At 32.3% G+C, this 25,604-nt stretch overlaps 2 protein-coding genes across 3 annotated transcripts in view; one reads left to right on the forward strand and one right to left on the reverse strand.

Annotated features, from left to right (window-relative positions):
* The window catches only part of LOC140750240 (uncharacterized), a 343,727-nt gene that overhangs the window by 155,940 nt on the left and 162,183 nt on the right, over positions 1–25,604 (reverse strand). The gene's annotated exons all lie outside the window — the stretch shown is intronic.
* The window catches only part of LOC140750246 (uncharacterized), a 281,508-nt gene that overhangs the window by 85,846 nt on the left and 170,058 nt on the right, over positions 1–25,604 (forward strand). The window contains exon 1 of one of the 2 annotated variants that reach the window (XM_073083682.1): positions 11,694–11,911. The exons of the other annotated variant lie outside the window; for it this stretch is intronic. The gene's annotated coding sequence lies outside the window, so the exon portion shown is untranslated. Of the gene's footprint in view, positions 1–11,693; positions 11,912–25,604 lie in introns of those variants that run through there. 2 annotated transcript variants of the gene reach the window in all.

Genomic DNA, 25,604 nt, shown 5'->3' on the forward strand with positions numbered 1-25,604 from the left:
AATTGAGTAGAAAATATTACAAAAAGAATATTCCGTTTATAAAAACCGTCAGAAATTATAGAGTACCTATTTATAGCCATTTAACTACATCTTATATTGTAATATATTATCGAGTAACTGTCGCTATAAACATCGAGCGCTACAATTATAGAGTTTGAAGGACTAACACTATTTCAAAGAAATTCCAGTTCTTGGAATTCAAATATAAAGTAACTTATAATTGATACATTTTAAGATAGATCCTCATCATCATCAACCCGTTACTGACCCACTGCTGGGCACGAGTCTACTCTCTTAATAAGAAGGGCCAATTAGGCCATGGTCCACCGCACTGGCCAAGTGCGAATTGGTAGAGGTAAGATAGATCACATAAAAGCAAATCCAAAAACAAAACACTAAGTAATTTGCAATGGAAATTGAACCTGAAACTCTTTGCACTTACAATAACTACTGCGCAATGTGGTACAGTATTAAAAGAATCTCTTTTACATAAGGAAAACCATTTTTACAAAACAACTTTATTTCAAATTGAAATCCTTGAATTCTATGAACATTGTATTACCATGTCATCCATTGATACTTCTGCTTTGTATTGTGCATACGCGGAAAACTATTGTTTAATTTGGTAAATGAGTTCGGCTAATGAGTCATCTGTTTGTTGAACGATGTTTAGGCATAATAAACGAAGTTTCGAAACAAATTGACTAAGGCCCAGTTCCTATATCCCTACAGTTTCTGCTTAGATATCGGTGGTAAGCAAAAATATTTTTAGGTTATAATTTACTATCGGGAGGATTAACTATTTATATCTATTAAATTGGAGTAGCGATGAACTTGCTGTCTGTAATGTTTAGTCACTGCCACCTATAGGTGGCCTTCTCTGACCAACTTCATTTACATCACAATCTACCTGAGGTCAATCACAGTAGCCACACTTGATGATTAAGATGGTAGCTTCAGTTGCAAGTCTGACGGTTTTGAAGGTGGTAGAACCCTTTGTGGTTCGACTCCGGCGGCACCACCGCCACACCCATATCTGCCTTATAACAGCAGTGTTAGGCGCTGCTGTGTTCCGTTTTGAAGGGTATGGTAAGGGAGTCATACTTTTCCGAGGCGTTCCAGCTTAGTCCTCAAGGGTAGCGGTGCATCTATGGCCGACCTCAGATCTATATATCTAATCCTATCTGGGGTTGACTACAAATATCCATGGGCAGCAGTAGCCACTTACCATCAGGTGGACTGCATGCTCGTCTGCTACTCCTATATTATAAAAAATCCATATTTTTCCATCGAAACTCAGAAATACTACACTACTATAGTTTTCATATTTACTAGTTATATTATTATGGTAGTTATTTTGGAATAAACGTTTCTTTCTTTCTTCACAATACAAATGAATGATGTGGAGGTACTTCACCTATAAACATAATAGCTCTACCATCTTTCAATCTTACTTACAATAAGTTATATTCGTAGTTATTTATATTATTATATACACTTTATTCATTAAATGTCTGCAAGTCACGTCACAGTCACAAACATAATTGTTTCTTAAGAAATAAAGTTATGCAAGTTAATTCTTATCACCGGCGGTTTATGAAAGAAAAAGAAAAGCATTATATAATTACTAAGCAATTAATATTAATTACGGTATATTATCATTACCACCTTCACAATGATAGGTAAATGACGACTCGTGTGGCGAAGTCATCAAATCGGTCTGACATGCAGTGGGTTCTGGGTTCGAATCCCGGCCGGAAATATATCTGTACCCTTACCATGAGTTTTTACGTTTTGAAAAATATGACTGTTTTGGTATTTGTTTACGTATTTGTCCATACAATTTCCAATCAGCGTGCCTAGCGGATTATATCAGCAAACTATAGTGACAGTAACGTAACATTAAATGTCTAAATTGACAAATGGCGCATTGTGTTTGTCTTTTTTTGCGAACATATAAGGCAGACAAAAAGACTTGAGCACTTACTTATTGTTACTCAGTCTACTACGCAAACGGAACAGAAAAATGGATTGAGTAAACGTAACGTAAAATTGTGGGATGTTTTGAAAACTCGTGGTAAGGGTACTGAATGATGAATTTAGATATTAGTTTTGCATGTGGGTGCTTGTGTATTCATCTTTGCATGTGCACATATCCTCCACGACATAGAAAAAACCTAGTGTGAGGCTATGATTGAGAACGCGTTATTTTATATTTACTATTATTAGTGAGTATTTTTAATTTAAATATAAATTATATTACAAGATATGTGTGTTTGTAATGGAGGTCTACTTTACGTATTTCGTTGTAAATGTTCATAATCATTTCAATGTAATGTATGAAACAAACGCGTTTTCGTTGTATAATATCGATCCTAATTTAAATTTGCACTGAAAACCGCGTCTGACGTCGCTTCTATTTGACCGAAGAAATAAAGTGAACAAGAACATATTGTGCAGTCACGATGAGCAAGATAATTTTGTTTCTCCGCAATGTTTCAGTTCATCTGACTCAGTCTAATGTGTGATGCAAACTTAATGTAAATATAGACAACCTAGGGCTGGCATGTGTTATTTAATTACTTTTTAATTACATATATTTAATTGTGTCACAAACATGTACTTACGATAATTAAGTAATTTTCCAATAAAGTCTAAGTAATTTTAAACATTTTAAAAAAAAACATTATACTTTTTTTTATATTGGTCTCTATCATGAAAAATACACAACCGAACATAGTACCTTCTTTTTCTAAGTTGCTAATTAAGGAATAAAAATTAGGTCCTCAATTCTCATTTTTTAAGAACAGTCTAATGCCTACTGATGAAAACACAACCCTATTGACTTACAACTTTTTCATTCACGGTATTTCCATCTAACCACATCCCTAATGCATTAATACTTCTTTTTGCACAAATCTTCCTTTTATCCTGACGGTGCCGCTCGTTTTAACCGATGTATCTTGAGTCAGTGGGTATTACTGTAATCTGTCACGGGATTGACTCATAGCTCCTTATGTTTATGCAAATAGTTTTATTTATGGTATTATAGCAGGAAACGAAAATGCAGATCACTTTAGGGTAGTCGCTGTCATTCATAGATACTTATTATAGCGAATAAGTTCGAAGTTCTATAACAGGTCGGTGAAAGATGCATTGCTACCAGAGTGAGCTAAGGGAGGTAATTAGATAACCGTCGCCGACTGCCTACGAAAGACCACCGATAAGTCGCCGTTTGACAGTTGACGATCGTCGCCTACGGTCTTCGACAGGCCCGTTGCCAGAAACTGCCGTCACCTGTCGCCAATAACCGCCCACGTCGGCAAGAGTCACCGACACGAACTGTCTCTCGTGTGTTTATCACCCTTTGTGTGTATCACCCTTACCGCTACCGCAAACTTACGTTGTTAATAAAACTAAACTAACATGACGATTAAGTATGTGTATGTACACACCTACAAACGTGTTTAAACAATGGTATTTCCAGTATGTTTTTTTTTTATTATTTAGACGAATTATGAGATCACTTAATTGTTAGTCAGGCGAATGACTTAGAATTTTGATTCAGTAATCATGAATCAAGACTGCGCTCATAGGCGAATAATTTTCAGAAATCCTTTTTTAATGTTAATCAAATCAGTATTCAAATTTTACAACAGATATAAGGAATAGCTAGAGAGGTTTCTATGTAACTAAATAAGGTAAATTAACCAACTCATTCAAGGTACCACCAATTTGTGGACATAACCAGAGTTGCTGAGAACTGAAAAACATCTATGTAGAGCTTTGAGCTTCTCTTGAGTTATATATTAAAAGAGTATATTGACTCCCTTTTATTCCCAGAGAATTCTGTTTTTGTAGCGTATGTACGTATTTCATTGTGTACTCGTATGTATGAAGACCCGTTTGTTCTGTAGACCATACCAAAGGAAAAAAAATAACATAAAATGAGGTGTCTCTGGATTATTTTAAATTATGAGAGTGACATGGGAAATATTTAAACATACATTTTTTTATTTATATAATTATTTTTAATTATAATAACAAAAAATACTACGATTGGAGAATAAAATAAACATTGATCTCTTCTAATGTCACCAAGGGCTCACATACCGATCATTTAATATACATGTACTAATACGTATTTACAGGCTTAGATGATAAAGAGGTGTTAAAATGATAAAACGGCTTAGTTTGCTCAACTCATTCCTTCGTCACGAGTCCTATTGACTTCTGAGGTTATCCACACGTAGATAAAATCACTACAACTTCTACGTAGTATGAAATATCATGTATTTTTAGATGATTTGTCCGTTTGTTATACTTATTTTGACTATTTTTATGCTGTTTAGCATTATTGTAGCAGACGAGCATGCAGTCCACGTGATTGTAAGAGGCTACTGCCGCCCATGGACATCTGTAATCAACCCCAGATACGATTAGATATTCCTACCTGAGATCGGCCACAGATGCGTAGCTAAAACTGAGGACTAAGCTGGAACGCCTAGAAAATGTATGTCTCTTTTACCACAACGTTCAAACCAGAACACAGTGGCGCTTAGCACTGCTGTTGTGAGGCAGAAATAAGTGTGGTGGTGGTGCCGCTGGAGTCGAATCACAAAGGGTTCTACCACCTTCAAAAATTAATGTATGCAATGGCAACAGCTCTCTACAACAGCAGCTCAGTATTTCATCTGGTTTAAAGGGGTTATTGTTGGTTAGGGGCAAATTGAACAAGAGTCCTAGATGAGGTCCATCACAGATACGTTGTGGACCCTTAGGACTACATAAAAACGCTCCATACATCCATACAGATCTGTATTTTTCTTTCCTCACATACCTTTGCGTAACTAAATTAAAATTTAATTTAGGTTATTGCACTTTTGAAATATTTAAAAAAAAATCTGAATATGGATAGTAGATAGTAGATAGTACTACAATGTACCTACTGCAATAATAAAATTACATTAACTTAATTGTACCTAGCTGAAACAAACGTGACGACTCATTTATTACCATTGTGATTCATACGATGTGAGCAATCCCTTATTTTAGGATCATTTCATTTCTTTGTTTTTTCTGCAGTAGCTAAACTCAATTAAGCTTTTGGGACTGTAAATGTTCATAGTTATAAATATGTCTCTTTGGAAAGAATATAAGCGACTAGTAAAAACATTAATCTTTGGGTTTCTACTCAAATTCTGCGAATGTATAAAATAGATACAAAAATTATATACACTTCCAGATACGCCTTCAAGGATTGCTAAAATTAATTTAAGCTAAAAGGAAGCTAGATTTGACTGAAAATTATTTTCCCTTATTGGATTAAATAACTCGTACCTTTGGTGCAGTTACCATACCGGACTGAAAAGCAAATGGTTCTAGGTTCCTTTACGTCGAAATAGTAATCAATAACTAATTTCAATTTATTCTCTGTTTTTAGTTATTTGTTTACTTGTCTCAAAGTGCACGCGTGTCACGATATTTACAATGCAAGCAATCTTAACGAACGTCATAAGTTTAAAAAGTCTTATTTATTTTAAAAAAAACATGAAAAAACAATAAAATAACACAAGGAAATTAAGCTAATCCTTATAAGCCAAATAGGCGAAATTTGAAGAAAGGTCAGAAAGTTCGCGCATCCCCGCATGCTTATACTAGTCTCTATTGTAGGCATCTCGACTTACAAGCAGGATTCAATTGCCCTCACCTTCGTTATCAAAGCCACAGGGCGTGAATGCCACTTGATCTTTGTTTCACGAAGGTTAGAATTCAGGTGTTTGAATATTTATCTGTTATTTGCATCTCCCAAGACAAGTTCTTAGACGAATGTCGCTTATGAACCGTGCCCATATGTACAGTTCAACTGTGCATCGGATTTCATTGTGTTATCGTTATTTTTAGAGCATATTCTGTGCATGATAAAAATGCATGTAGTTTAGATATCAGGAATTCTGCAGCGTGAGCATACTTGATTATAATTCACGAAAACAAAGCAGAACTACAACAACAACAAGAACTCTTTATTTGTCCACCAAACATAAGAAACACATAAAATGACATAAGAGACAGCATACAAAAGACAGTATTGTGGCTAAGAAGCCATTTCTTCCAGAAAACCTTTGGGATGGAGTTAACGATATGAGACTTTGAGAAGGTAGGGTACTTAGTCCTCAGGAGTAATAACGCATTTGTGACCAATTTCTTCTAGATAAAGATTAAGTATTATATATGTCCATAAACGACATCATTAGACCAATTAGGTCTTAGACCTCATACTCGTTTACTACATCGAATATCATAAAAAAGTTGGGTTGCACTTGTCTACCGCTAATCCTAAGGACTAAGTGTAAGTCAATGAGTACCTGTTCTGAACAGTGTACATACATAATATTTAAGACAAGATACACCTTACCACACTTCTTTCATAAGGATACATAATTGTATTGGTGGTGTTGCATCTTCACTTAGTCTATTATCCTCGTATACCTTACGCAAGTGCTTGAACTGAGAATTAAATTTCATCATGCAACTTTGTGCCTATTGTGAGTGCAGTGCTTAGCTTAGCTTCGGTTTTTACCCAAGTGTATCTGAAGTGCTTTCTTCTCTGACCCGGCAAACTTTGTACCGCCTCAAAATCTATTTATCAAATATATTTCATATAAAATATAGGCTATGTTACTCGTGGATAAAGTAGCTTTCGAATAGTGAAAGAATTTTTAAAATCGGTCCAGTAGTTTTTGAGCCTATTCATTACAATCAAACAAACAAACAAAGTTTTCCTCTTTATAATATTAGTGTAGATATTGTATAGGCTGTTTACGATTAGGACCATGAAACTATTTATATAATTTAAACTGTATAAAAGGAAAGAAGTAAAAAGAAAGACATGAACTACCTCCTCAAATGTTGTGAATATAAAATTAATGTAATTTGTACCGCGACGATTTTGCCATGCACGTTGTTAAAATGTTGACTATTTACTATTTTAAATTTGATTAATTTTTACAAATAAAAATGTGTCCACAAAATATTAATCCCAAATCTTAAACTAATAATAAGAGATCGTCGAGAGCTTATGACCTTTGACCTTGTCATTTTCATGAAAATGAATGAATTTCATGATGGCACATACATTTTCACTTTGGTATTAAAACTACCTATTTTTTATGTCCCTCTCTTATTTTTTATTCGGTTTAAATTTGTCATTAATTAATGTTAATGACAATTATTCTATCTGATATTTCGAGCATTCCGTGTGATAGAAATATATTAGTGAATACTGAATATTTATCGGACTGTCACAGTCATTTGGGGTAGCGTGCTGTATACAAATGTTATTAGTCTGAACATTACATACGTTTTTCAAAGCTTTGTTTAACTGTATAATTTATTTTTATACTAAGTCACTGACCCTATAATGTCCCTCATTTTAAACATTTACTTTAATTTACCTTTCTTACTTTAAGTTTGTTCAAAGATGATAAAACTCTTTCTTGCTTAATTGACTCCAGACAAGTGCTTACGACATTTTTATATGCTTATGATTTTTATATGAGTCACAATGTATGAAACGACTTATTAAAATAATATGCACTTAAGTTCCACCAACGATTTTATAATTGAAGCCTTAGAAAAATATACGAGATCAATGTACCCATCTTTAAGTATTTGAGTAACAATAAACACTTTTTTTTAGTCTAAAGCTTTGTAAATAACTTTTTGTGTGTAAACTTAGTCTCTATCATCTTTTTTCATCTTGTTAATAGGTATATTCCTATCATTCCAAATGATAGACAAATTTAGTCTACCATGTGTATTTATCTGGGAATCGAATTTCCTGGGACTTGAATTCAAAGCCCACTAGCTGTATACCTGCACCACTTGACCGTTCATTCTCCTTTATACAATACCACATACCGGTTTGGGCAAACATTTGAACGTGGTGAGCCTAAACAGAACTACGCCATTCTATACAAAGAGCTGGAAAATCGCCAATTGACACCTGTTAATTCACGGGTCAATTATATGCGCGCATCGCGGAACGAACTCATTGTTACCAAAGCACAAACGGATGTCCTTATGCTTATCAGTCTCTAAACCGTGTTTGCACTTCGCATGATACATGGATATACAAAAGTTGTATGTACGGACGTATGTACCTTAGGTTATACACACAATAGTTTAAGTAACAAATTTTATGCTTATTATAAGCATGTGGCAATTTTATGGCGCGGATATTAGCTCAATTTATTTTGGCATATTTTTACGTGGCTCTTAGTTGACATACGTCTTCAGTAAAATGTAGGAACCTACTGAGATTTTAATTTTTGTTTTTATATTTGTGTTTTCATTAAAATCTAATTACAATACTCTCCATCCTGAAACTTCGGTAATTGGTAACATTTCCGTTATTTGCTGAATATCCTCTCCAATTAGTTTTTCCTACTTAATATGTTAAAAGAAGTGTAACTTCAATAAATTAAATCCAACAACTTCTATTATTACCACAATATGAAACAAATCCGTTTACTCCATTAATTTAAGTGATTAATTTGCAAATTACACATTTTTCTGACGAACGCGTGGGTTATAATTTTTTTTTGCGAGTTTCCTTCTGCAAACGAAACACTTAAACCTGTTTAAACCTTAAAACACAAAATTAATTCTGTTCGTCGGGAAAAATATATTTTTGTAAAAATAGTATCTTTACAAAAGCGGTACATTCACCCTCATTTCAATAATGAACACTTTATGTTTTTAGAGGCTATTAATCAAACATTTTTTGTCTTTCATATTGAATTTTAATTCCAACTTTCAAAATGTAGGTAGTCATTACGAAGGAAACATTTAAGTATGATACTAAAATGCTTAAAAAGTAGTTATTAGCTAGTTAGATTTTATTGCAACTTAAAACAAGTGTAACTTTGCACTGAACGAGCCAAATGATCAAAATTGCATCTGTACGCTTAAATGCAAGATAACTGCAGTTGTTGCACGCTTCGCTATCAGCTCAGTGACGTTCGTGACGAGTGGACACCGGCCAGATTTTCCGCGACGAAGCCTTCGACCCGCAAACTCGATCGAAACGAAAATGTAATTATCGTTGTAAACAATGGACGAGACGACGGCATTCGAGCGACGCACTCCGGGCGAACCGCACGCGCGTACCTCGCAGGTACTAATCGCCGATTGTATACGTTTTGTGCCTTATCGTGTGTTCTAAACTTTTGTCTTTTTTCCCTTTCCTCGACCAGAAAGAGACCGACGACGTTTCGAAGGGTGCTAACCGCACACCCTTATCAATCGTGATCTTGACATTGCGACGTGCAAATCGCGCGCGAATCAACCTGTGAGTTTGCTTGACGTCCGATTTAACTTAGATTTCAGTAGCGGCTCCGACCATTCGTTATGCTTTAACATGAATATTCATACCTTTGTATTTAACGCGTTATCTGCAGTTATTGTTCTGGGATCATTGTTATGGTGATTGGAGATGTGAAGCATTTTAGCGCAAACAACACAAAACGAGTACAGATTAGCGGAAATAACATTTCAATTAGCCTGTCGTGTAACGTATTTTTCTTGGCAGGAATGTGGAACTAATGTAATGCGGGTGTGCGTTAACGTAAATACATACAGGGTTTTTAATTATGTTAATATTGAGTGTGATGTTCATTACAGTGTAGGATTGCAGTGTTAGTGCATCTAAGGATATAAAGCAGGATCATAACCGTTAAGAGTTGACTTGCTAACGTCGAAGCACTTGTGTAAGCAACTGATAATTAAGTCGAAGTCGTTGATTGATATTTATATCGCATTGAGAAGCAGATCTATAAGATCCATCTAATGAAGTATGTAAAAGTCATTATCATACGACGAAGAAAACCACACACTGCCCTAGAACTAGTTCCGTATTTCCATGATTTGACTGAATCAAATTCATTCGCTGCTTCACTTCCATCAAAGTGTAGTCGTAAGACAGTTGTATTGTTCCAGTTCATAGGTTCGATGTTTTTTCATCTGCTTTCAAGGAGATTCGTCGTATTTTCCACGTCACGTGCCCGATGACTCCACGGCTCGATGCATTAGTTATTGATCATACGAACTTGAACATAATACGCCATAAAATAAAAGAAAAACAAAAGCGAACAATTCAGTAATTTACGGGGAATGCGCTTAATAAAACAACGTTATTATTGCTCGCTCCACATTTACAATAGATAAGATTAAATATATGTGTTTTTGCGACACGTTTTTCAAGAGAACAATTTGACGTGACTGCTTCAAGTTCATTAACGTTTTTTTTTATTTATTTCTCATCGTAGCTAGTTGTGAGAGGTCACTGTGGTTAAATACGTGTACAGATAAAATAACCGTTCAATTTACTAGTTACAAAGTTGTCAATCAATGATATTGGAACAAAAAATTATGAATTACTGACTAACGCGTGATATTATTTGTAGTTTTTCTCCTTTTACATATTGCAAGAAAATACTCATTCATCTCATTATTTAAGGCACTGCCTTAAATAACTCATTAAGGAAAGTTATCTTAGATATTTTCATTATTTTTTTAAAATAATGATAGAGTTTAAATCATCTCGCCTGAAGTTTAACTCATCATGTGACGAGTCACGCGGATGCTTTGCATGTCATGATTTTAAGGTATTCAATAAGTGTAGTTCCACTGCGATGGCGGTAGAGCCACACATTTCTGCCTTATAATAACAGTATTAACAGTGTTCTGGTCTGAATTGTGTGGTAAGGATTACGTATTAGTCCTCAGAAAATACAACACGGCTCCTCTAATTCAGGTAGGATTCTTGTTCTATTAGAATTTAGTTAAAACTGTGACATCAGTCAAACTGCATCCTCATTTCACGTTTCAATAGTTGTCGTTTAGTTTTCACTCAAATCCCTTTTCTCTCATAGTTCGGTAAGTAAATAAAGATTCATACAACTTTTTGTCGTACAATTAATTCATTGAACATTATTCTCAACTTTTAACTTTTTACTTCTTTTTACAATTAAAAAGATAAAGAGTATTCTTTTTATGTTGTTTGTTACATTGCGGCAATGTCCTTCAAATATTACGTACAATTAAACAGCCTAATGACATTGTTATAATGTTTACAAAGTGCTTTATTCATGTATTTTACGGTAAAAATAAAAGATTTCCAGGATAATAGTTTCAAGGCAGTTAAATCTTTTTAACTGTATGTTTACGTATCTTGTTATGACTACACTGTGATGAATTGCTATGATAAAAGAGTAGATTTTCCTTTAAATACTTATCAGTGTAATAACAAAGATCAAGTGTTATTATCTACTAGAAAGATAATTATTTTTTTTAGTGACAATATCATTCCTGTGGTTTTATTATTCTATTTAATTATTCAGTTTGTTTTTGTTTTTCTACATAGAGTGATTTGTCAGTAATTTACATTTTCGTAAAAAAATTAATATATTTATATTTTCCAAGACATGTAAGATATGAATTTAAATTAATAATAAAATTAATTTAAGTATAAAAAAGCATCATCCTAAAATAAAATATCTATCTGACTTTTTTAACCTCGCTGTTGTAAGCTACACGTGATATTGGAAAATATTTGAGATGTCAAGCAAACTTAAGGTCGAATAATATAATCAATCACAGAATTTCCGTCAGAAATATTTTTAAATTTACTGATAGTAGAATATAAGTAATTCAAACACGTGGAAGGAATTTAAGGAAAAATTTGCAGTGCAAAGTGACCACTTCGAGTGATAAGTGCAGTGAAGTGATGAAGTGACGCGAGTGATGAAAAGTGTTTGACGATTCACTTCGGAAGGAAAACTGGAGGTCGACACGTATGACGTGTCAGTTGTCGTCCAGCTGACAACAGATGTCATCCCGATTGAAGTTGGTGAGTCAAGTTAATACCTTCTCCCACCGAGCGGTGGTAAGTTGTAAGCGATTCTCGCCTAAATCTTCTTCTAATATTTTCGAAGTATTTCGTAAGTTACTTAAACAATATAATTGTCATTTCTTTAAACACATACGTAATTTATTTTAAGATAAAATTATAATTTAGTAAGATTAAAACATATGCACGCTCGTTCAATAAATTTTTATGGTTTGTATATTATACAGAATAGTTCGATTAGTATTGAGTTATTTATTACATATTTATCGAAATTAGGGGAATAGCGTAGGCAAATAAGAGTTCAAACGCTTAGTACATACACTCGTTACTCGTTAGTGGTAGGACGTGTCCCTTGTACGTAAATCGCGGAAGTATAAATTTTCCTCTCAGAGCTGCACTGAAAGGAAATCCTGAAGGACGAACGTAGGAAAACATTGAAAGTGACTGCATAATTATGTGGTCACATTGTTAAGGAGTATAAAGGCAAAGGTTTCACCGCAAGTAGGCCTTAGTCCTTAAGGTTAGGTTAGTTAAGTTAAGTTAATATGTTAAGCAACATACATTATATTATGTCACCTAACGTTGTTCCGATCTTAGCAGTTCAGAGTTCGAATTCAAGGCCTAAGTCCTTAATTCCTGGAAATCGTACTCATATAGAATAAACATTGTCACTTGACGTTATAGTGAATAAAAACAAAACGAGGACTTTGTACCTAATGCCTCGCCATGATGTTTAAAGTTCAACCGCACCTTAAAAATAGGCACAATAAAACTGTTTTTTTCTCTGTCTGCCTGTTTAAAAGTATACAATTTTAAACCTAGTAGTCCTTTCTACTTGATCCTACAATATTATTCGTTTAATACGCAAGTATATCAGGTACTAGCTAGCTTTATTAGCTACTAGCTATATATTACTTATTAGCTAAGTTTTCGTTAACATTTTCGGTAACGTTGCATATCCGGATTAGGACCCTAATCTTATTTGAGGTTGATTACAGATGTCTATGGGTGACAGTAATCACCTATAAAAAGGTAGACTGTATCTTTGCTTCTCCTATATTATAAATAATAATAAATAGGTAAAAATTTTAAAAATTAAAATTAGTACGTAGTTCAATCGAGACTCATGTACGGGAACACATTATATTATATGGCATAACTATCTGCGTAGTATGAAATAATGATATAATAATATGAATTTAATAAAATTCTTATTACTTCTTTATTACGCAATATTATTAAGAAGAGACGAATAATACCATGTTTATAACATAATTGAATGGTTCTATGGAATTATTTAAGATTCTCGTGTTGATAATTTTAAAACGGGCAATTATTTTGAGATTATACTAACCTAGATTAAGTTTATGTGATCTTTGGTAGTTAAATAACTCTATAATTAGTGACTAATTACGAAGGTAAACCTTATAAAATTAGTTTTATGTTTTTTATGGCTCATGACATAATTTTGATGTTATAAATTATGGATAGCCATAAAATCTAAGTTATAAAATTAATTCATGTACTTATTAGCTTCATTGAGATAAACAGAAATTACAAGGATTATCATATTATTAGTAATCATTACTGGAATGCGTGAATTATATAAGCATTGACTACTTATAGTAATATTTGGATGGCTTGTAATTATAATGTACCAGTATAGTGTCAGGTTTTATTGGCCTATTTGCCAATTGAGTTGTTTGAATTAGAAGATTAAATTAATTTGGAGTTTTATTATTATCCTACTTTAAAATTTTATGTACGGATTAAAGGATAACAGGAAATACTGTTAACGTTATAACAATAATCAAAGATAATATAATTATGAATTCGAATTAAAATATATTTTACACGTTTAAATACATTTAAATCACTAGGAAGTGTTATTTTTGTAATTGGATTCTATTTTTTACATATTCTATGATACACTGATTAAGTATGAGTCTACTTGGAAACTCTCGAACAAAACAGACGTTTAATAATACACGAATAAGCAATTCTGAGCCATTTATGACTAGTATTTAGTAACGTGATTTATAATTAGTCACACGCAATGCAGCTTGATATCTTTACTGTTTTTAATTATTTAATCATTCGCTACAATTGTTTTGGTTTTACTTGTCGATTATGTAATCATCATGCTTGTTAAAGTACTTTAATTATTTCGGTGTTACGAGTAATTAGAAATAATATGATAATGAACAATGGTTAAGCGTGAGATTATTTATTTTTATTTTAAAAAATATTGTCACTAACATACTGTTCACTTTTTCATACATTACATAAAATATTGAATAATTTATAAATGCTAAGTGACAGTACAATTATGAGTGACGACATCTTGCCAAACAGCGTAAGTAAAATATATTATAATTAATTACAATTGCATGTCATAATTCAATAATATTAAAAATATAATTCATTAATTAAAAAAAATACATAATTAAATTGATGAATTTAAAACCAGACAAAAATTATTCAATTAAATAAAATTAGGTTGTATATGGTTGTATATGATTAGGTTGTATATGACAATCGGGTAAAACTAAAACTACGACTAATTATTCTACTGCTTACTGATTTTCTCGCGGACATCTAGAAAACCTAGTTATATACCTATTAAAATAATTAATATAATATTTTGGAATAAGGTACAAGAAAATTTCAAAAAATTATATATTTTTTGTACTTTGTGGCGATTTTATTTATCTGAGATTGTCTGGAGAGGCCCTTTTATATAATTTATATTATACTGAATGTTGTCAATTTTAAATATCACGTAGAGTACCGGTTAAAAATATATTATTTTTCTTTAAGCACTAAAATTCGTATACGCAGATAGTTTATCAAAAAATCACCCTTTATATTGGGAAGTATATACAATTTTCAAGCTAGAGATCTGCAAATCTAGATCGGTGACAAGCAATACACATAACGGGTAACCTCGCGAAATGTTTACGAGTGCAATCGAGCGACGTGGCCTTGTCGGGTGTGATAAAGCCGGATGAAATTATATGAGGAGGGGACGTTATCATTCCGCATAGCAGCCTTTATCGCAGTCTCCGATTACATCTGTATTTTGATGCCCAATAACTAAAGGTGTTTATGAAAAGATTGCATGACATGACCCTTTTTAGGGTTCCGTAACTAAAGGGTAAACGGAAACCCATTACTAAGACTTCGCTGTCTGTCTAATTGTACCTAATAGGGCTCTGAACCTTAATATGTATTACTGTGGTCGCTCTAACAACAAATACTTAACATATAAAATGTAGAAAATACAAGAACAAGTACAAGTCGAAATACAAAAAACTGCTATTATAAACCGACAATGCAGAGAGCATTATCAGTTTATTTATTGAACCGTAATAGACAACCTAAATATTAACAATAAATTTGCTTCCATGACTATAAACATAAAAATAAATTAAATCTTGGTGGTACGGAACCCTCCGAGTACGGAATACGATTCACACTTTCCCAATTATTGTTTTGATAGGATATTGCAAAGGTAAAGATTAGATGTGTATAATAAAGCTGCGAACATACCTAACAACATTAAACAATTTTAATGCATAATTTAACCAATACTGTGCAAATTATGTATTAACTTTATTTATGACTTCTCGATAATAAGGTTTTTATACCTAAGGGAATATAGATATCTATACAACTTCAGTTTCTTTAACCTTGTATGTAATGTACAAGTATTTACAATGCCTTTTGCTGATACTATTTACAACTTCTACCTGAATGGAAATTTAAACTTCATATTTCTAGTTTAAAGAGGTTTTAGGCATTGTGATAGTCTTAAGGATAGCAACGTATCCAATGATCAACCGTAGGTTAATCTCCTGTCGTATTTGCGAATAATCCTTATCAGATTGATTGCCACTAAAAATAAACTGTTAGTTTTTTAGTAATTTAAGTAATTATTGAGATACTTCGTCGTCGTCGTCAACCGACTATTGTCCCGCTGCTGGGCACGGGTCTCCCTCTCAGAATGAGAAGGACTTCATATTGGTACCTTCGAGATGTTTTTTTTTAATCTTTCAGTTGTGCAATGTGTATGTTTCCTCACGATGTTTTCTTTCACCGTTAAAGCGAATTATAATTAATTTCTAATCTACTAACTAACATAACTTTGAAAAGTCTCTGGTGCCTGGGATTTGAACCTTGGACCCCTAGATCGAGAAGCCGAGTTTCAACCACTAGGCTATCACTGACTTTTTGCTACATCACATATAAAAAATAAAAAAGCTATGGGTCGCAATGAGATGGAACTGGACCTACGCCTGACCTTGCGCTATCAATGACGCGCGCGACACCTGTATGCCTGTTTTATTATATACATCCGCTCCTCTATGACAATTTTATGTGACGAAATACACATCTAGATGGTGTACGATTTTACGGATTAAAATAATTATTTTATTTCTTTATGACTGACATATGACACTGTGACAAATGTTAAGTTAATAAGAAAGTTTTAATGATAAACATAGATTATACCAATAATATAATATTACTTACATTTTTCTGAACATGAGAGTAACTTATGATCGTTTATTATAACCAGCTAAAGGTATTTTTCATTTATTTTAAAAGTCTTATAGTTCGCACTACCTGTTTGTGCACTTTCCTTTTATTTTACAAACTATCATATCATGATTTCCTCCTGTCAAGGTACGTACGTCTTAAAGATATAAGGAATATTGGGAAACAAAAAATGGAGTACAGGATATATAACTAATAACAAAACAAAGATAAATTCGATACAAATAATAATAAGCCAATAACTAAGCGAAAGTAAGAAAAGAATAAAGTAACTTTAGTTGATTCTATACCACAATGTTACGACTTAGCATATCCCATTAATTGCAAAACTAATAAAACCATCAATTTCTGCGCATAAATTCTCCATAAACATTATGAAGTTTATGATAAAATAATATTATTAAGTTTGATGTTTGCGTTGATTGGAACTGATAAACATATTTTATTTATTAGGCAAGTATAAACGTGTATATGTAAAAGTGGATTCAATGTTAATTATACTACATGATCAAGCTCATACAAAAATCCCAATCCAGTTCTCTCTACTTTAATTTAGAAAGTTCTTTACATATTATTGTTAATAATTCGTATATTTCAGATTTATAGATAGCCTAAATTAGACTTACGATTAGGGTGTCTAAAACAAGGTTAAATGTCAGTACATACACCTTGTACTGAAAAGTCGGCTATGAGAACGAGTTAATTTGAACAATTTGGGCCTATTTTTAAGACTACTTTATTGCATGAGTTTATAAAGCTTAACTACTATAGACAAAATACATGTTTGGCTACGAAATGAACATAAATTTAACTAGTAATTACTTACTCAGACCTACCGAAAGTATTGTAAAATATAATATGTTGTATTACTCAAATGCAATATTAACATATAGATTGTAGGTCGAGGTAGAGTCTATACCTATGGCTAGACGGCAAAGGTACTATTGCTACAGATATTTCTAGTGTGAAGTAGTTAAGCGTTTTGGCGAAAGGTGCTGTTATACTGTCATACAAATCAAACGAACAGATTAATCTTAGTCTAGTTTGTTACTATATAAAATAGATATTATTTATCGTAACACGTATATTAAATAAATCATACTAAAATGCCACAAAGAATATCCGGGTTGGCCCTAGCCCTGGATCAAGGAAGACCGAGAATTTCTTTCAGCGCCCTTTGGTCGACGTTTACACTTCACGTAAATTGTATTTTCATGATTTATTGCAAAATAATTGTTCTTCGCATTATTAGAAAGCGCTTCTTGCCACTTGGCGACTAAACACTCTTTTATCAAGTTCCAGTTATCATCGATGCATAGCAGCCGTTAAATCTTGTTACACCTTATGAGTAGCTTTTAACATCCGACTCCTAATAGCCGCTAATATTACTTAGCATATTAAAAATAATATAGCTTTCTAACAGTGAGATAATTTCTGGCATACAAACCTACAATAAGACATGACAAAGCATTTTTCATTCAGAAATAATTTCATACATAAGACATAATGATATAATAAAATAATTTATCACTTACCGTATTAATTGCGGATCATCTGATCACTTACAGCATCCGCTTCCGAGGCGTAATAACTATGTTTTCCTCTGCGTGATTTATTCGAACGCTTAACTTTAACTTTAACGAGAATGTATGTCTTATGCAGTACGCAATATTCGTGTCAATTTATGGTACACCTGTTGGATAAGAAATATTTTATTTGACATTTATATCCGTTATAAATGGATGTACGGGTTTGGTTTATAAAGACCTTTACAGATTGTAAGATTGAAAATGTTTGCGTGAAATAAAAATGCCTTTCGACCTGAACTTTCCTATGCAATTAAGTAATAATTTTAATCAACGGTTCATTACAATACTAATTATATTACGATAATATTGGAAATGCGAAAAAACTCTTACACATCTATGGATAAATCACTGAACAGTTTTTATGAAGTTAACATAGGTAGAGATAAGCTTTTCTCACTTTCCCCTGAGGGATAACTTAGAAGTGGAAAACGTTATTAAAGTATTTTTGTTATTAAAGTTTGTATATGTATATTGTAAAATTAATACGTTATTATAAGTCACTATAAGTCAATTGTAGGCATACTTTGTAGACATATATAAGTAATTTCGCTGACGATTATACAGCCAAGAGTTCATTCACGAATCATTGGATGTTATTTAAATGAGCGAGAAAGAGGGCGACCTCCATCCGGCTGTTTCATTTACAACTTAAATGTTACTGGATCTAAGCCACGTGGCCTTTAGCTACACACGGGCTGTCATTTTAACGAACTACCATTTATTTTATCTATATGTAATGGAGGTATAAATGGATGCATGGTATATAAATGTAAGAATGCGTAAAATCAAGAAACTTGATTTTACGCTTTCAATGCATTCAAATTTAACGGCCATAAGTAAGTCATAGTTAAGTTATAACTTAACTGAGATATAACTTCATAAGTAAAAATTGTAACATGTATTAAATAGTAGTATTAAAAAGTTTATAAACATTTAGTTAAAGTAATAAATAATGTTGGTGTTTTTCCCCGATTTTAAAGCCATTTTCGGAGACTAAATTCTTTTTTTTTTATGTTGAGGGTCTCGACAGGGATATAGAATATTTTGTTCTGGATAAATAGGAAAGTTGGCTCATTATTCTTAAAATATTCCGATTTTTTTTTTTAATTTTCAAAATTCACAAACGTCAACATGGTACATTATAAAGTAACATCTCTTAATGTAGATACATCAAGTTTATTTACATACAGAATGTAGGAAATCATTCAAGTAACATGGAAGTAAATCTTGATGCAATTTGTAATAATTGACCCGCGATCCTTACATAAATGGAATTGCTTGGCTCCTCAAGAAATTCTTTATGCATGCTGATTTCATTAAACAGTTACGACATGCAACGTTGAAAGGTATTATTTCTGTTGCTAAGAAAATTATAGGTACTTATTTCTGAATTAAATCTTAACTTTAGGTCGTCGTCAACTGTAATTACTGTCCCACTATGTATGGGTCTCCTCTCAGAATGAGGATTTTAGTACATCCACCGCACTGGTAGACTTCACACATTCTTGATAATTTTCTTTTTTCCCTAACTCTCAGGCATGCACGTTTCCTTGCGAGTTTTTCCTTCCCTGTTTAAGCAAGTTATAATTAATTTCTAATAATCATATAACTTTGAAAACTGAGAAGTGCGTGCATTGGATTTGAAGCTCGAACCCCCCGAATGAGACGCCAAGTATCTTAACCACTAGGCTATCACTGCTTATAATAACGTAGGTACCCACATTCAATGTGTTTCGTCACGTGTATCTAATTAGCAGACCACAATCAAATTTTTTGACGGGCAATAGCTTATAATTAAGATTTTATTTTGTACCACGTTTATATTAAATATAAATATTTGGCACCTCCAAAAAAATTACTACTATCTTTCTTACTATCACTCGCTCGTTCCATGGAAGTCGCAAATACCGAAAAAAAACAGCTACATTTTCCTGTAAACTATTTACTAGTCGTGTAGTTAGAGTCAATCGTAGTCAAGTGCAAAACTGGCTACATGTTATTATATTAATATAATAGGGCGGATTCTATACGTTTTTGTATTCTATGTATAAGAGTACCCTTAGTATGAGTTTTTACGTTCTGACAAAAATAACTGTTTTTGTTTACGTATTTCCCAGACTATTCCAATCAGTTCTGATACAATCCGCTAGGGGCCCTAATTGGAAATGTATAGGCAAATACGTAAACAAAAAAAAAACAGACATTTCTGTCAAAACGTAAAAACTCATACTAAGGGTGCTGGCTACAAGTCATTATATAATAGAGCAGATTCTATACGTTTTTGTATTCTATAACAGAACACTGGCGTGACGAATCAAGGTCGGTTGTATCTAGGTGGGGTTGTTAAAAGCTTAATTTTAGGGTGTTTATTTGGGACGTCAATCTGCTTTCAAGGTAGGTTGAATAATTTCGGAATTTGGGTTATACTCAGAATTTTGATGTGATTGTAAATTATGGGTGGCATTCAATTAAAACTAGAAATAAATTGAATATTGTTGTCAATTCTAATCACTTACTTTGCTTAGCGAAAAACTGTGAAATGCATATTTTAAATAAAATTTGCATATTTTTTGCAATACTGAAAATGAATTTATTCAAATGTTGATTGTTGACAAAAAGTTATTTTATCAATAAAAAATGCTACCTATACTATTTATAGATGCCATTGACTGTACATAAAAATGAACCCGAATCGAACCCGGAACTCTTTACAAGCCAAACCGGTATTGCGAACCGAACCACTTTACCATATTGTCGATTTACGCATATACACAAAAACTTATATTCAGTATAAGTAATGAATCTGCATAATATTAATCTACGCTTATGTAAATAACGCAAAAACATCAAGGTTAGCTAACAATGGTCTGTTTCCGTTATTGTAAACACGACAGGTTGAAACGACGATTCAAATCTCACTTATCCATTCAGTTTCATGTCATAAAAATGATTATGTTCTCATAAACAATGCGGACGATTTAGGAACGCAGTTAGTCTTATTTATATGCAACCTTTTTGTATAAAATTATTTAAGATAGACAACACTACTTATTTTAAATATAAAACAAATGAAATACGGGCCACTTTTTTGATATTCGATTCAAATCCCAGATACGAATTTCTAATTTTCAAAATTATAAGGATGTTGATAGCGATTATCTTAGCACTCAGAAGTGGCAACGCATCCGTGGCTGGCTTCAGGTTCCCCTGCACTACTTGAAGCCGACCACATGGAGTTGGTTGCAGATATCCATGGGCGGTAGTGACCACTTACCATCAGGCAGAGTGCATGCTCGTTTACTGCTTCAATCTTATAAAAAACACTAAACATGTAGTAGGTATCTATTTAAATGCAATCCATTAAAATCTGCCCTTTAACATACATTATCTTTATTTAACGTTTCTTACTAAGGTACCTACTATAATTATAAATTTATGTACTACGTAAGGCAAATTCCACGAAGAGAGCATTTTGGACAATCTATGTTTACGAACAAAATAGAGCCAAAATTTGCGCAGTCAACCATGCATGATGGATTATTTTGTGATGTTTGTACTCTTCCTATGACAGGTGAGTAGGAAATTTACAGAGCGCTTCAGTGTCCATTATCTGTTGTTTTAAAAATAAACATGCTCAAAAGAGGCACGGAGTGATTAGTCACTCAGTGGTGGAATGGTTGACTTCTGAATACGACCTGCGTCACCACCGATTGAATTGTATGAAATTCAATATTTTTGAGGCCTTGAAATTTGTTCGAAAGAGTCTCATATTTTGCCGTAAAAGGACGAAATTTGTGTAAAATTATCTTACAAAAATGATACGAAACATAATCTTCTGTTTTTACGATATCCATAAAATACTCACTCACACAAAGCGTAGTTCGTCTATGTGATTTTAATAGCATAATATTATTACACAAGTTAAAGTGTGTATAAAAGTGCTCATGTGTCATTCAATAACGTTAAAAAGACTGACTGGTTTCAAAGGAAAAGTATAAAGCTAATTAAGATCAAGAAAAATAATATAGTAAACTTTTATCCCCGAAAATGTAAGTCCCGCGGAAACAAGAAAATAATATATTACAGTTACGTGAACTAGTATATACAAACTAATTCGTACTATAAGTAACCTCTATGCAACACCTAAAATAATAAATATATATTTTAACTAATTTAAAAACATTGTAGGTACAGATTAAATATTTACGTTCACAATTTACATGTATGATATATGTAATAATCGGCAACGTGACGTACGTTCATATAATCCATTAGTACAATCATCTCAATGCGTTTCACGGCTCCCTACGGATAAAATACACGTATGTTCGCATATTGCAAGAGGAAAATTGTTTACGAGTACGTATAAAAACTGAACACATTATATGATATTTCCACGGAATAATCAATCGTACGACAGATGTATTTTCTATGGTGGTTCATATTTTCCGCATGTTATTTTCTTTTGGAGATAAAGATCAAGCAAAACCCATCACTGTCACACTAATTACAATTGTGTGATTACAAAGTATTTATCTATATTTTGTATTATACCCTAGGTGATGTAACAACTCATTCGAATAATTTTCTTCTACTGCATCCTTTCGACTAAAATCAGAAGTGCTACATTGCTGCTATAATGAAGACAAAAAGCTTATTAATCCGTCAAAACACTAGAAATTAACCTATATTAGGGATGTTACGAGTATGAATATGAATATAATAATAGCATATTAAATCTTCATAATGGGGCCCTATAGTGAATAACATATTATAAGGAATCTTGTTATTCAAAATTTATAGACGAACTAAGTTATAATTAATATAATAACAACTTAAATAACTATTTAGTATTTTGCAGTGTAACCATTTAAATGCTAATTTATTTTTTATGATAACTAACAATAACGTTTGCAGCCATATTATTTATATTTGTAATTATTATAATATGAACTACCAACTGGACTAATCTTTTTTATCTTAGTTCACAAAATAAATTATGTAGTACAGTAAATTAATGTTTTTTCTTTATAATTAATTACTTTAATTTGTTTTACTTTATATACCTACGAACATTAAAAATGTGGGACCCCTGTGAAACGAGCCGCATACAATGGTTTGAATCATGCTGATCGGTCGTAGCATCGTGAAATAATCGCTGAACATACATAAAAAACAATAAAAATATAATTACGTATGCGACGAATAGATAATTTATTTCCTTTGGGAAATCTTTCAAGTTGTAACGAAATATTTATATTACACGAAACATCGAAATCGGTTCACCAGTTTCGGAGTAAGTGTACGAGCATGGTAACACAAGATTTATATTACGATTAACTTGGTGATTAACTCTTTGTATCACAAAGTCCATTTGATATGTAGCGGCTCGCGATTCTGGTTTGAAACGATCAAAGTCATAATGAAAGGATGAAATCATTATTATTATTGGAGGAAGCGTGTTAATCCATTATTTAATACGTATGGAAGCGAATAATTCGTTATGATTGCTATAATTCGATACGTGACTCGAATGAGAAGCGTATGACAAGGTCCCATATAATGATGTCAAGTTTGTTCATAATACTATTTTGAACGCTATGTCAGTGGTCATAACAATGTTGTTTGAGTGTATTTTGTATCGCATGGTTAGTGATTTTGTCCCGTTTTCCACGTAAGGACAAACAGGAAGAGTCCTATTGAACATGTCCTTCATCTGCTGAAACCGTGGACACTGTCAGAGGTCAAAATTTAATGTGGTTATATCAAGTTACAGGATTATTAACGATGTCTCGTGACTGTTTCGAAACAATTCACATATCAGTACTGAATTATTATGAATTAGGTGGCATATTTTTATGACACTATTAGTATATTCATAAGTTTAGGTAAATGAGTTTAGATTTGCGTGGCGTAGCCATGCTTATATAACGCCAAAGGTCCCAGGTTTACTCCCTAGTTAGGTAAATATTTAAATAATGCCCAATCTGGTCTATTTGCGTATACAATTATACATATTTGTGTGTCCATATTCAAAAGCACATACAAAAATAAGTATAAAATTGCGTAGCTAATTGTGTCGTGTTAAATTCACGATACATCTCAATTATATTGTAGGATGAGCGCAGAAAGCGTGAACATGCAGATTTTTATCGCTTCACAAATTAATTTAATGTTAAAGGTTTAATAATGAAACTCTAACAGATACACACCTAAGTTATAAATTTAGAAGTGTTAAATCTATTATTAATTTGTGTGTGGGTATTATTATTACAATTTTCTGGTTGTAGTTTACTGGTTCTATACGCACTTTTTAGCCACAGTTATTTTTTTTAACTTTGAGCCTTTTTAACATTCCTGTTTTTTGCTGTGTTACTTAAAATAATAAAAAAATACTGTAATGGAATCCATATGCAATTAAAATTTTGTACCACTCAAAATTTAATTGTTTTAAATTTTATATATTTATCAAAATAAAATCTCTAAATTTTAATTTATATATGAATATACTAAGTATGTTACAATTAAAATGAATATTTTGAGCGAAATAATTAGTTAGACATGTTATTAATTAAGGAAATGACGATTAACATTAAAGAATCTTAATAAATTAAAATACATACATACAATATAAATACATAATAAATCTTTGCTTAACATAATAGTCAATAGAACTCCTTAAATTATAATATTGAACATTTACGCATTGACCTCATCCCAAGCGTTTAAAGATAAACGACTAAAAATAATATACGAATTGACATTTATTATTTGTACTAATAAATAATCAAAATGGAAGACATACATAAATAGTTTGTTTAATTATGTAATTAAACATTTATTTGCAAAGAAAAATAAAAGTCTACAAATTGTCTATGTATTTATTTTAATAAGTTTATTGCATAATGGCTATTAATAAGCATATCACTTAATTATCATATAATTATGAATCATATATTTACAAGGACTACGTTATAACTATTACACAATTACACAAATAACCACATTTACAATAAAAGCCTTAAAATTAATTACTTACCATCGTTTCTCGCTTCTCGCTGGCGATTAAACAGGACTTTTGGAATTATTTATTAAAATCTATTTATTATTCGCGTAACGTACTCTAACCCATCTAGTATTCTGTCTTAAAATTTTAAAAGGCTTCAAAAGATAAATGGTTTAGGAGCGTGAATTATTATAAAATATAAAGTAAATGAGACTTGAATTTTAAACACCTATCTATACCTAATCATTAGGTCTGTAAATGTAACTAACATATTACCGTTTCAATGTTACTACCGGAGGATCAGAATAAAAATTCAGGTTGTAGTCTGCCATTTTTGCCAAGTGTGCCTAATTTTAAGGTTCAATTCCATAAAATAAAGAATCTTATAGCGTACTCGCTGAACCGGCAAACGTTGTTACCACATAAATAAAAAAATGTTAAGGGTGAACAACCCTTATAACTTAGGGCTATGAAAAAAAATAGTAGCTGATTCTCAGACCTACTGAATATGCATATAAAATTTGGTGAAAATCGGTAA

The sequence above is a fragment of the Epargyreus clarus genome, unplaced genomic scaffold (assembly GCF_041222505.1).
Source record: "Epargyreus clarus isolate Ecla_fem2 unplaced genomic scaffold, WU_Ecla_fem_2.2 ptg000019l, whole genome shotgun sequence".
Lineage (NCBI taxonomy): Eukaryota > Metazoa > Arthropoda > Insecta > Lepidoptera > Hesperiidae > Epargyreus > Epargyreus clarus.